At 35.8% G+C, this 14,274-nt stretch overlaps 1 protein-coding gene across 3 annotated transcripts in view; it reads right to left on the minus strand.

Annotated features, from left to right (window-relative positions):
- Positions 1–14,274, minus strand: part of LOC128680260 (uncharacterized protein) — a 533,151-nt gene that overhangs the window by 336,921 nt on the left and 181,956 nt on the right. The gene's annotated exons all lie outside the window — the stretch shown is intronic.

The raw sequence follows: 14,274 nt of genomic DNA on the forward strand, positions 1-14,274 counted from the left end.
CTTACCTGAAAATAAAATATTTTTTAATTATACAAAGTATCAATAAATGCCATTTGAGAAAACTATACGTTGCCATTTTTTTTTTTGGGGAGTGCGGTATTCTTATGTCAAATGCGGGATATAATAGGAAAAAAAAACCGCAAATTGAAATAGTTTTTTTTTTCATATTTTTAATAGCAAAATGTTATTGGAAATTTAAATTAGGTACCTATTTTTATAGATGCAAAAGTGCAAATGTATGGCAATGTCGTATTTTGTTGCGACACAATAGTCCCGCGGGACAGTAAATTCTGGAGTCAATAATGGAGACGTATGGCAACGCTGCTATTGATATATGTTTATGGACAATAAAAGAGTGCAAAATTAAAAGTAATTTTAAAACTACACATGCATGATTCTAAGGTAGAAGTTCAGGTTGTTAAAAGTTGCTTCTCCAGACTAGATAACTGTATGCATGCCCTAAACCACTTGGTCTAGGACTGGCTACAAAAAAAAGAAACAAACTGACAGCTGTCAATATATTTAGCGCCTCTTCAGACTTGGCTTATGCCTTCTTCTTCAGTAGATATTAGCCACTCTTATAGGTATATATAGATATTCAATACAAAAGACTTGGCTGTATGGGCTAGTACCCTTTGCCTCCTCAATAAAACGAGGGAATAAACAAAAAAAAAATATTTAGCGCCTCTTTTATTGCAAAAATATGAGAGAAAATTTTTTGGTAAAATACAATAGATCATTATTTTCTGTTATAAGTACTTCTTACTTATCTATACATAAAATAAAACTGTGAGTGGGCTACGTCTATATATAGGAAATATAATATTAAAGAAAAATAATTATGAAGATTTATGGGTCTAATTGAAGCCAAAACAATATTTTGTTTTAATTTTTGTCTGTGTGTATGTTTGCGACTCACGCAAAAACTACTGGATATAATTTGATGCGGTCATTACAGTTGTATAGCGAATGGTATAACTTAAAACCTGGTATAGGTTTCATCGCGATACGTTGTTTAGAACCCGAGATATCGATAATAATAAGTTACGAGCGGACGCACGTAACAAACGCGGGCGAAGTCGCGGTCAAAAGCTAGTGTAATTAAGTGTTAATACAGAGTTAAATTACTTACATTTTATAGCTTATGCTATGAGTGTTTTTATTAATATAACAGTTATACATTGCAATTGCACAGTTCTGAAGTTTTCAATTCTTCTTCAATTATTTTCCCGTCAAATACATTCAGTTGAACATTGCCCTTAGGAAAAACCACATACGTTCAGTTGCTATCTTCGCGAGAATATAATATCAAATCATCAATATTTTATCCTTACTTATTATAAAATGAAGTCCCCCTGCCCCGTCCGTCTGTATGAACGCGATAAACTCAAAAACTATCTATAATGTAATCCTGAGGAAGGTTTAGGTGAATAATTTATTATGATTTTTAACCGAGCGAAGCCGGGACGAGTAACTAGCCTACTTTATTACCTTCACCTAAGATTTAACAAGTGGATTTCACAGCAAATAACTATCGAGTTCAACTCAAATTGATAAAGCTAAAAGTTTTTCACAAATAGAAGTAAACTTGAGACATCTGTTGAGACTTCAAATTGAAAACTAGATCTCACTTTGATCCAATGACGTGTTTATTCATAGATATAACATTGAACAATATAGCGTTGAGTCTTAGAATCGGACACCATATCCTCCCGTGGTTAGTGTACGATAGGTACGGACAGCACTGACAATAACAGCATTCCCAAAGATGGTTGGCAGTCGTAACAGCTGAATCGTCAAAAACATTTTTTTATATAGGTAGCCAGATCCCACTTCTGTGTAAAAGCCTCCTCTAACTGTTTCCAACCAATTCTATGTCTCGAATAGGTATTGGAATAAATGTGGAATAGGATTCGAACCTGGGACCATCACAGGCGGTCTTAATCGCTGGTCCACACCCGATTCAATCGGTCTATGAGGTAAGACCAATTTGTAATCACTGTTGTGATTTATCATGTCTGTGCAGTAGTTTCTCAATGGTTAGCTTCCAAGTTTTGTATTGCCTATTAGGACTTGAAGTTGTTACGCGAGGTGTCAGGTTAAAGTTTAACCTTTGTCAACAACGCTTTCCGGCGGTGTCTGACACTCCTGAGACGCATTGAGAGCGGAAATTACAGCCGATCACTGGTATATATTACGTAAGACTTTAATTAGATGAATCTAAGTATTTACATTTCACACACAAGTTGATAATCAACCGGAGTGCAAGTTTCCTCACGATGTTTTCCTTCATCTGAAGCGTGTCTATGAAAACTTCTGCACATGAGTCAAATTGGTTGGCACTTGTTGGCACGAGTAGGATTCGAACCTGGGACATTTTGGTTCACAGGCGAGCGTCTTAACCATTACACCACCACAGCTCCGCAAAATATTACACCAAATTGATAAATAGCAAAGCGAAGTGAGAAACTTCGTAAAAATCGACTTCCAAAACCACATATCGCATTTCTTCACAACTCACACGCCTTCGGAAAAGTTTAAACGCTTCATACCAACAAACTAACCGACAAAAATCCGAAACATTTCCACGTAACTGAAGTTAGGGCGGGCCCGGTGAACTGTGAAATGACACTAGACCAAGTGTAGGGATTTGGGCACTGATAACTAAAATATAGACAACACACACACGTTCATTTAATACTAACATTATAATGTGATATAAAATTTGATAGTCCGTCCCTCTTTCACGTCAAATATAATATTCGACTGAGGTGATTGTTAGTGTGGAGTGCTATCAAGTTACATAGGCTTCTTACTGTCGTGGATAGAACCGCGGTAAACAGCTAATTTTGTCATCTATAAAAACACACAAACTCACAAAGTAGATATAGCCCAATGAGACAATAATTGCCATATAATTAATTCGTATATCAATTCATTAGTTTTATCATTCTGTTTAATATGTGACACCTGAAGCTCAGAGACCGTTAAAAATAACCTATAAATACAGACCGGCCGCCTGCCCTATATTAATTATTTTTAAGAATGCTTTTGTTGGTTATCAGCAGTCAAGTTGAACTTCTTTATCCCGTCATCTCCGACATCCACTTTTGTGCATATAATTAAGTTAAGATTGTATTTGCACGTATGTTTTTATATGTGTAATTAAGGGTTATTTATTGTTTTGTATCTACAGGAGGACATGGTGGACATCGATCCTTTTCTTGAGCAGAAACCACACGCCACTAAAACAGACGAAGGCAACGTTTCATTCTTATTTATTAAATTGTCTATTCTATGCTGTGAGTTCTTGTTTTCTCTATTTGTTATAACGTCAATGTAGTATAAGCAAACTTATGTTATAAATCACTTGAAAATCGTGAGGTCCCTTTTAATGGTACTTTTGATACATTGAAGTGGGGTATTACGTCTAAAAATGTAATTTTGACTTTTTTATTCCCCTATTTGTTCAACGAAGACGTCTCAATTTTATATTAAAGAACTATTAATCTTTCTTGGGAAATAAATTGGATTATTTATAGTTTTCTTTTTATACTTTCTTCGAAGCCAGTTACCAGAGGTAGACCTTGATACAAAGGTCGTCTGAATGGGTACCTCACTTTCATCTATTCCTGGCACCAAATAGCAGTGCTTGCATTGTTGTGTTCCGATTTGAAGGGTGATAGAGGCGGTGTGATTACAGGACACTGGGCCACAAAGTAGGCAACGCGCGTGTGACTCCTCTGCTGTTGCAGGCGATGATAGGCTGTGGTGACCACTTACCATAAGGTGGGCCGCATGCCCGTTTGCCTGCCTGTTAAGTATAAAAAAACCCCAGAGCGTGTTTTGCTCTACACATGAGAGGTCGGGCCACCGTTGAAAGAGATAGCAATATATGTACCTTGCAACAAAAAGTAGTCATTGCTTGTTCTTGTATATACCACTTGTATATTCATAACACGTGTTATGTATTATAGCGTTCACTATAAAAATAACAATTCAAAGCGCCTTACAAGAAATTAATTCCAGTCAAGCACAACCAATCTCAAAGGGAGCTTAATACCTTAATGCACTATTGTTCTGACTAGAGGCGTAGCTGAGTGTCCCGGTGGCCGGGGCAAAAAAATAAAATAATAAAACCCCTCGACATCCAAGCTGATTTAAAAGTGTAAAGTATGAATGTAGCTGATACCGAACAATATTTGAATACGCCTATCGTCCAACCGTTTCATTAATTCACGTATATAATATAATCAGTTCAATTCCTGTGTTTACCAAAGCTACAAACTACTAGCATTTCGGAACGACCACTGCTGAAAAGAAATGCCGAAAGAAACTCATTCAAACAGTGTTGGTCCCTATTATGCCAGAAGGGCTTACCATTTTTTAAATATAAATGTATGTATAATTTTTTATCAGTAATATTACAATGTAAGTACACAATAAAGTACATGGTCAAAAGGTATACTGAAACATATTATGATTGTGATCAAGTGTATATAAGTCATATTGATCGATAAGTCAGCTCGATCTTTTATTAAAAGTTTAATTATACATACACACATATATATATATATATATATATATATATATATATATATATATATATATATATATATATATATATATATATATATATATATATATATATATATATATATATATATGTATAATTAAACAAACAAAAAAATCTGGTCAGCTCAAACTTTTATTAAAAGATTGAGCTGACCAGTTATTCGAATTAAATTAGTTAACAGAGCACAAATTAGATTGCGTCACGGATTACTTTTAATCTAAAACTCCGACATATTTGTCCTGTACTAAAAAAGATGCTTTGATTTAAAATTTTGACTAATTAGCTCAAGTATTTTCACAACGACATGATGAGCGTTTGACAAACTAAAAGCTCGCTCTATTCGGCAATCTAAGGGCCCCTTTCGATTGGGGGCCCGGTGCACGTGACCTTAGATCATCTCCCTCCTCCTCGATAGCTACACCACTGGCTCACTGCAATTGGATAAGGTTTCAAATTATTTTATAACTTAATTTCCCGTATTGTTCAATTTAATTGGCAGTGTTGTGAACATGGTCTTTCAGTATTTAATGTTGTTTTCCCGTGAGTAGTGTTAAAAGAAATGCAACTGTTATTAATTTCCAACGAGTATTGCTGCCGGTGGCGTAGCTACAGGATTAGGTAATGCCGAGCACCTGGGTCTATATGGTAAGGGTCACTCATTGTTTAGATCAATGGGCGATAGAAACCGCAATAAATGCGAAAGTAAGTTTGTGTGAGGTAACAAATCTATCTATAGACCAATATTCTTGAAATTTTGCATACACGTATTTTGAAGTATGGAGAAAAACGTAGGGTACCTTTCATCCTGGAAAATCCCGGAAAAACGTGGGCGAAGCCGTGGGCACCTAACAAAACTTAGTACCTATAAAACTTTAACAGTTTGCGTGGGACCTGGGACTTATTTATGCTAATGACACATAATTTAAGGGACACAGAGCCTAGGCAGCTGATAGGCAACAACATCATTCCCAAAGAGTGTTGACGACAGACAAGACGGCCGGTTGTAAAATCACAGTTTAAAGCTTTAAAATTAAGGGTTTTTTACGCCGGGTTTTGCGGCTTCACAACCCTGAACACACCCGGAAACATAAAGATATAAGAGAGATTAAAGTAATGAAAGCGAAGTAGAATCATTTCATTATGACGATGGGTAGTCGTAATGCCATATGCCTTTAGGTGACTTGAATAAAACCTGAAACGTATCAGCATTGTCGCATTCGATCTTCTATTTTGCGTATCAAAAGTCTCCAAAGTTTAAAAAAATCATATTTTTCCAGATATGTCTTGTGCCACGGTCACTTCTTTATATATATTTATAATAAAATAGATATAAAAAGAAAGTAAACGCTCCATAAATAAGAGAAAACATATTTAACAGTGTCTGGCGACCATGCAAACATACATCCACGTCACACATAGTTTCAGAATTGGGCAGTTCGGCAATTCGTTCCTTTCAATTCGATACAATTGATTTGGCGGCACCGATTACGTGTAGCGGTTCCTACAAAGTAAATCTGATACAATTTCTATCGTTTCCCATATCTAATTGTACACGTATAAAAAATGCGCAAAAAACATTTTGTTTTTCGAACAAATGAACAGTTTAAAAATAAAATGAAAACTTTCTACAAACTCAGGCAGGCAATATTTTCAATGAATGCGTGTGCTTAATTTAAAAATAAAATTGAATTTCGAAGATGCAGCGAAAGTCAGTTATGGTTAGGTCTCGGATTAGGTTATAAAGTTATATACTAAAGGACAAATAGCCTTCGCAGTTGATAGACACATAGCATTCCCAAGGAGGGTTAAAACGCTCGTGAAACTATAGTCCTTACAAGATGAGAGAGACTACTTTTTGTATTTTGTTGTTATATGAATCATTGTTGTTATATGAATATTGTGAAAAGAAATAATATAATTCTGAACAAACAGAGTCGAAGAGGACCGTCTACAAAAGCCGTAACCCCAAATATAGAAATGACAAAGAAATATTCGGAAAACCGTAAAATATCACAAATATTTGTTTAAGAGGATCCCCGAATGGCCCCGAGACATAAAGGCCAGTTCACACGGTGTGATGATAATGTTGACTGGAAAAGTAGGCAAGTCCTCAACTATGCATGTCAATTGTAATCGCGAATGAGTTCGTTTAGTTTGATTGGCCTTATTTATGGCATTATCTACAGTTTATTCAGTATGTATAGGCAGACCAATAGCATAAATCCAAGATGAATAATGATTAACAATTCGATCTCTTCTTGAAAGAAGATTATTCGGTAACGAATTAAAAAGGTAAATAAAAAAATGTCCATCCTGCGGTGGCCACTTGCCATTAAGTGGACGCATATGTGTTTACATGCTTATGCAATAGTATCAAGGAAAACGCTCTTGTTCACTGACTGGGCCAATGTTTTTAAATCGTATCAAGTCCCAAGACGGCGCAGTTTGGTTTCCATTGCAAAGATTTTCTTAGGGCGCTACACAGTGTGGACAACCCCTTAGATAAACAACTCTGAACTTGAAATAACAAAATATTTGGAAGTCTTAACATTTTGTTTTTCGTTTCATCCTCGGCTATAGGAGTTTAGTAAACAGAGCAAGCAAAGAATTCTTTAACCTCTTGACTGAATGTGAAAAAGTTAAAAATATTTTTTTTTTTCAAAAAAATATTGTTACCTTTTGATAACGTGAATCAGCTATTTCACAGGTACCTATCTCTTTTGTGTTTTTCCTAAATTTTCCCATCGCCGTTTTGTTGACAGTCGTGAAATTGTAATGTAATTTACGGGAACAATTTGAATTTATCGAAAATCGATTGTGAAAATACTTAATTCTAAAGCAATAAGGAAAGTCGAAAAACAAAATTAATTTTATTGTTTATTAACTTATCGTTCCATATTTAGATGTCGTAATTCTTTATAATATACTAGTGGCCTGTCCTTGCTTCACTCGGGTAAACCCATAATAAATTACACACATAAACCTTGCTCAGGAGTCCTGCATCAAAATCTGTTGCGTAGTTTTCAAGATCTAAGCATACATAAGGACAGACAGCGGGAAGCGACTATGTTTTATACTATGTACACATTTTGTCGCCATTTTTAAATCACCCTCCGTTTTTATTCGTTTTATTTCTTTGTTATAAGAACGATTTGACTTCTCCTAGCAGAAGATGATTGCTATTAGGGATAAAGTTGATAGAAACTGATGGATACGTAATGCAACCAGCCGCCTGACCGTCCTAACCTGAGCGATGCCGCCATCAATCCCGTCCGCTTCCTAAACTCAACGGTTTTTGTCGCAAAATATCCGGCCCGAAGGTCCAAAAGGAAGTATTTCTATACATCGACTCTGAAATTTACGGTTTTATATATAAAGAATGAGGTCAAAAATTGCTGGATTTTAGACCAATAGAGGGAGTCCGCGAAAGAGATAGCTGGACGATATTGATGGATTCCTGCGGGGGTGACAACAGGTTGCCGTCGACAAAAATATGTGGAAAAAGGAAGGGCTTTTCCCATCAGTGGAACACACATAGATTAAAAAAAGGGTTGCACTCCGGCAGCGCCGGCAGAAGTGAAAACTTGAATATTAACGTTGTGCATTTTGAAATCTTACGAATTTTCGATCAGGGTCACGTGTCCTGACGTTAGTATAACATTTTTTACCCATCACAAAATGTGCACAACGCCGCTAAAGAAGATTTCACTTCAAAAAAAATTAAGAATGTTTACAACGCATGCCTAGCTGACGTCCTTGGGAATGTTGTTGTTTATCACCTGCCAAGGCTGTGTTTTCTTATGCCAGCAACACACTATTACGTGTGCATGAATTCTAATGAATATACACTTGCACATCTCACAATAAACGACACAATGTAGTTTTGTTGTCTTAGAATATGCATTGAAACCAACAATAGTGACCGTTCCAGTATCTTAGCACACACAAATAAGTCATTGTGTCAATGAAAGTGAGTTGCACAACTCAATGTTAACGTCAAATTTAATATGCGCAGAAAACCATTTGGTCAAAAAAAAGTACGCCATTTTGTCTAAAAGTCGGCGGCGCGCTGATTAAAATCAATGTATAAATGATTCTTGTGGAAGGTGTTAAGTGTATTATGGTTTGACCCGAGCGAAGCCGGGATGAGTCGCTAGTAAATAAATAAATGATAGTCTCAGACCACGTTACTATTATAAATCTAAAAATTTTTTCAAATATCTTCGTTCTCCCACCACTGCCAAGGCAACCAACCGCGTTCTAAATCTGAACATTTCTACCATTTGTCTTATTCAAATTCTAGTTTGGCCTAACCGGGTGCTACATCACCGACTTTTCAGATCGCCGTTTGATGTGCCAGCATTGGCAACTCCTGACGTCTGCGGAGCGTATCTAGGTCAAGGGATGAATGCCTAATGCGATTCCGAGAAGTGAATTCTGGAATTTTAACGCTAACGCCATTTCGTAATAGTTCAACTTATTTAGAATTTAGACCACTACATATCCTGTTGTAGGAGGCGACTAAGGGACCTAGCAGCTGAAAGGCAACTATAGCACTCCCAAATGTAATTGACGTCAGACAGGCGGCCGTTTAAAAACTTAGCCAAATCTTCAAAGTTTGTGCAAGCTCTGGGCGCCACAGCTCCTAATGTAACCAGGAACATTACAACAAAAAAAGAGTTTTTAAATATTTTTGTATTGCTGATTTACTGAAAGTTAGATAATGCGCCCGTGGTCCCTATGTCACTCGGTCGCTCTCAACCTTTCCAACTCACTCCACACCAAAAATCACTTAAATACAATGTTCTTTGACGTAAAAACAGATCATGGTATTGAGATAATTTAAATAAATATATAAGGACAAATCACACAGACTGAGCTAGCCCTTAAGTAAGTTTGAGACTTAGTGTTATGGGATACTTTTTTTTTTCTAGCCCTTAAGTAAGTTTGAGACTTGTGTTATGGGATACTAACTCAACCATACTATATTTTATAACTAATACATTTATAGATAAACGTCAAAGAACCGGGCCAATCAGAAAAAGATCATTTTCCATCATGACCCGATCGGGGTTCGAACCCGGGACCTCACGGTTTAGAGGCCAGCACTTTACCACTGCGCCACCGAGGTCGTAAAAAGGTTTTTTTTGCTAAATAAATAAAAAGAAGTTACATTTAATTGTTTGAAAGAAAAGCCAAACCAGACTTTGCCATGGACCGAGACAGGTGGAAATATATAATAGGTACTAATTATTAAATTATTTCTATTATTGGTGTGGAGATAGGACAGGGATGAAAATCTGTGAATCCATGTATATATATATATATATATATATATATATCTCTTTATCAATACTATTAGTATAAAGAGGTAAGCGTTTGTGATTTTGTGAGTTTCTATGTTTGAGGGGGTCTTCGAAGAATCTTCGATCTCAAAAACTCTTTCACCATTAGATAGGTACATCATCCAAGATTGCTGTATTCTATATTATATTTTACCTCAAAATTTCCACGGCAGCGAAGTTCCGGGCAACATCTAGTCTAGTTATTTCTAAAGCGACATTTCTAACATACAGACAACCCAACCAAACATGCTTCGCTCATATCACTTCGTTATAACTTTCGCTTATATAACTATGAAAAACTATTCGGCAAGTTTGAGAAGTATTTCATATATTAATAGTTCTAGAATGTCACTCAATAGTTCAATACTTGGGGGTGACCACCACACGGTTACCCACCAAGTTGCGCGGCTGAAACAACGCCAAGTCACGCGCACACGTCACATAATTTGGAAATTATGCAATAACTAGCTTTTACCGCGGCTTCGCCCGCGTCAATTTCACGTCACATCCAAGTTACCCTGCACGAAACTCTATGGCGCGGTAATAGCGGCGAGTTTGCAATGTTTTTGGGTAGGTTGATGTGCTGTTGTTATTATATTATTTCTTGTAATATTTCACGAATGTAGATTGAATGGAAGCTTGAAGAGAAACATACAAACTCACTTTAATTATATAGTAGATTATATAGTAGATATTAGATTGAAAAACTGGAATAAGATTGACATGGATTGTTGATGATTGCTGTGGGATTTGCGAAAGACACATCTTTCATCATTTTTTTCTTGGATGAAAGGTACTCTATATATCCTTCTCCATACTCTTAATTATACATATATGCGACATTTCAAAAACTTGGGTTGAATAGATAACGTAACAACCAAACTTACTTTCGCATTTACAATATTAGTTGAGGTTATTAGTTCTGGCACTGGGAGTACTGCGAAACAATTTGCTTGCAATCAATTATTCAAAGACCAATGAAGCAAAAATGTCTTTAATAGGAAGGCATGAATTGATTACAGAATACATAGCCTCCCGTGAATGTAGTATATGAGTCGAGGGACACAAAACCTTCGCAGCCGATAAAAAACAATAACATTCCTAGGGATGGTTGTCGTCAGTCAAAACTTTAATGTTTATGTTGTATCGTATATGGGAAACGGGCTTCACGGCGTCACAGCCCCGAACGGAACCGGGAACACGAGAACAAGAGGGACAGAATGCAATCCGCAATGTGATTGGCTGCGTCACATTGCGAAAAGATTAGATAATGCAAAGAGTATTCTGAATACGAAAAAATATGAAAGCTCCGACGCTAATTGGCTGAGAAAGAAACCGGGAAAACGTTCAGGGAAAAGAAAGAGAGAGAAAGAGAGAGAGAGAAAAGCAAATCCACACGACGCCCTCAGTTTTCAATATTTTCGCTAATTTCACACACGGACAGAAAGGGTCTATCAAAAATCATTTTCTAATTGAATGAAGAAGGGGCGAAGTACTTTTGTCACTTTTTTGTACATGTATATAGATAATATAGACTAATATTGCAAGGCGCATATTTTAAACAAAGCTTAGAGAAAACCGTTCGATTAATTTTATTAATTGTAATTTACCTAATTTTGTTTTTACAGAATTTTTTTCTACTGTTTTATTATATGTATATCGATTAGACCTTCACATGCACTGTTTCATGTCATATTGTAAATTAAACAATATTCACCAATGCCACAAACTACTAGCATTTCGGAACGACCATTGCTGAGAAGAAATGCCGAAAGAAACTCATTCAAACAGTGTTGGTCCCTATCATACCCCAGAAGGGCTTACCATTTTTTAAAATATAAATGTTTTTTTTACTCAAGAGTCTCTTATTATGGTAGTAAAGGTGGAAACACACTTGCAAGCCAGCCAGTATATTTCACACATGCAAATATCTGGATAAGATGATAGTAGTATAAGTCGTTCACAGTCTAGTCTTATCCCACGTTATGTGGGGTGAGGGATATGTGAGCAGAAAAAGTGTGAAAAGGTAAAAACCTTTCTCTGTATAATATTAGTTAGTATGTAGACCAAAGTCAAATAAGTCCATAACTAATCGCGACAGACGGACAGATAGGAGCATTCATAAGACTAATTTGGGTCATCACTCTCGCAAGATAAAAGCTCTTTCATAGCTATTACGACAATGCTAAGTGTTTTACTTGCAAAGTGGAACCGCTACGAGATATAATATTTTTTCTGTTATGAAAATAATACAGAATTTTTTGTGAACCTTTAATTTTAAGGTTTCGTACTAAGAAATATAAATAAATATATTAGGACAAATCACACAGATTGAGCTGGCCCCAAAGTAAGTTCGAGACTTGTGTTAAGGGATACTAAACCAAGGATACTATATTTTATAACAAATACATATATAGATAAACATCCAAGACCCGGGCCAATCAGAAAAAGATCATTTTCCATCATGACCCGACCGGGGATCGAACCCGGGACCTCTCGCTTCAGAGGCAAGCACTTTACCACTGCGCCACCGAGGTGGTCATTTCAACCAGAAATGAAAAACAAAATACATATACCGACACTATTATTCGTATATTTGTTTTGCGCGACTTTTTAAAACATACAGTGCATATTTTATGATTCCTGTGTGTCACGGGTAAACACCGAAGTGCGGTTACTCCTAGGTTTAGCTGGTTAATCCTGGTTACGCCAAAGTGTAGCCCACTATTATGGTGTTCGGATAGACCTAGGTACAGTCAACAGCACACCAAGTTATCCTGCATGAACCTCTATAGAATAGTAATAGCGACGAGTTTGCAATGAATTTGGGTGGGTTGATGTACTGTTGATTGTACAGGCTGTCTTATTTATTTATTTATTTAAACTTTATTTACCAAAATGGTACAAAGGACAGATTTAATGCTAAAAGCATTCTCTATCAGCCAACCTTCGGAAAAAACTGAAAGATAGGTGTGAGTATGGAATATGAATAAAAAAAATAACACTAAGTAAGTACACGGTTTTTGTTGGTTATACCTAAGTATGTCGTGCTATCTTCGGCTAAATCTAGGTTTGGCCTTAATTATACCAGCTAGACCAAGGTGCAGTTCATCGCAGATGATTCAATGTAAAATTATATTACTTATCAAACGCGTTATCTATACTATTATTATAAAGAGGTCAGCGTTTGTGAGTTTGTATGTTTGAGGCGGGTAATCTCCGAAACTACCGAACCAATTTCAAAAACTCTTTCACCATTAGAAAGGTACATTATTCAAGATTGTTATAGGCTATATTTTAAATCAAAATTACCACGGAAGCGAAGCCCCGGGCAACTTCTAGACAGAAAGAAAGAAAACATTTATTTGCCAAAAACACGAGTACAAATATACAAATTGATGTCAAAATGAATAAAACCTACATGTTTTACCGAATATAGCTAGGCAAATATAAATAAATAAAGAGGAGCATGCTATCCACTACAAATGACAAAAAAAAAAGAATTATAATGTATACTAGCACTAAATAGTGAATACTATTTTTAGAGAGATATGGTCCATTTTGCATTGCATTACTAAGATATGAAAAAAGGAAACATGAAACAATTCTGTGTCGTTTTCGTTTTGAAAGGATTGTAGTTTGAGTTTGTGTTAGATTAGTTTGTAACAACAGTATTTTATAATAAAAATAAAAAAATATTTTTCTTCATAACAAAAGATTCGGTTGTTTTGACATTTAGACCATCTGGTTTAATTTGTTCGTAACTTACTTTATTAACCTCGCTATTGGAAGTTCAAGTAACTTGACAAGGGTATACAATAAGTTGAAATTTAACAGAACTAGCTCAGAAAACGTAAAGCGTCATGACGACCACCTGAATATAACAGCTCAAGTCCTTAATTAATAAGGGCCGACTTAACTCCCTAACTTCGATCCATCCATCCAGTTTCGCCAACTTTCCCGCAGATTTCCTGTGGCATTGAGTTCAAACGAATAGAACTGACAATCGGTTATTTTTTTTAAATTAAATAAATATCGTCAAATATTTCGTGAACCTTGTGTAATACGTATAATATTTACTATTTCAGTGAAATAAATTTTCAGTATGAATATAACTAATTTTAAACAAAATTGGAGTGAACGAGTAAAAAAATATCCACACTTCGGCATTTGTTTAATAACATTATCATTATGAAAGTAATTATTGTCTAAGCTAAGCTGTGCCGTGTGAAGATGTGTTTTAAATATTATAGGGAACTAATTCAATTAAACATTACACTGTAACAATAGGAATATACAATGTAGTATAAGCGATTTCTGTCTGTGTTTGTGATACGTAGAAAAATAAACAAT

This window comes from Plodia interpunctella, chromosome 23, assembly GCF_027563975.2.
Source record: "Plodia interpunctella isolate USDA-ARS_2022_Savannah chromosome 23, ilPloInte3.2, whole genome shotgun sequence".
Taxonomy (NCBI): domain Eukaryota; kingdom Metazoa; phylum Arthropoda; class Insecta; order Lepidoptera; family Pyralidae; genus Plodia; species Plodia interpunctella.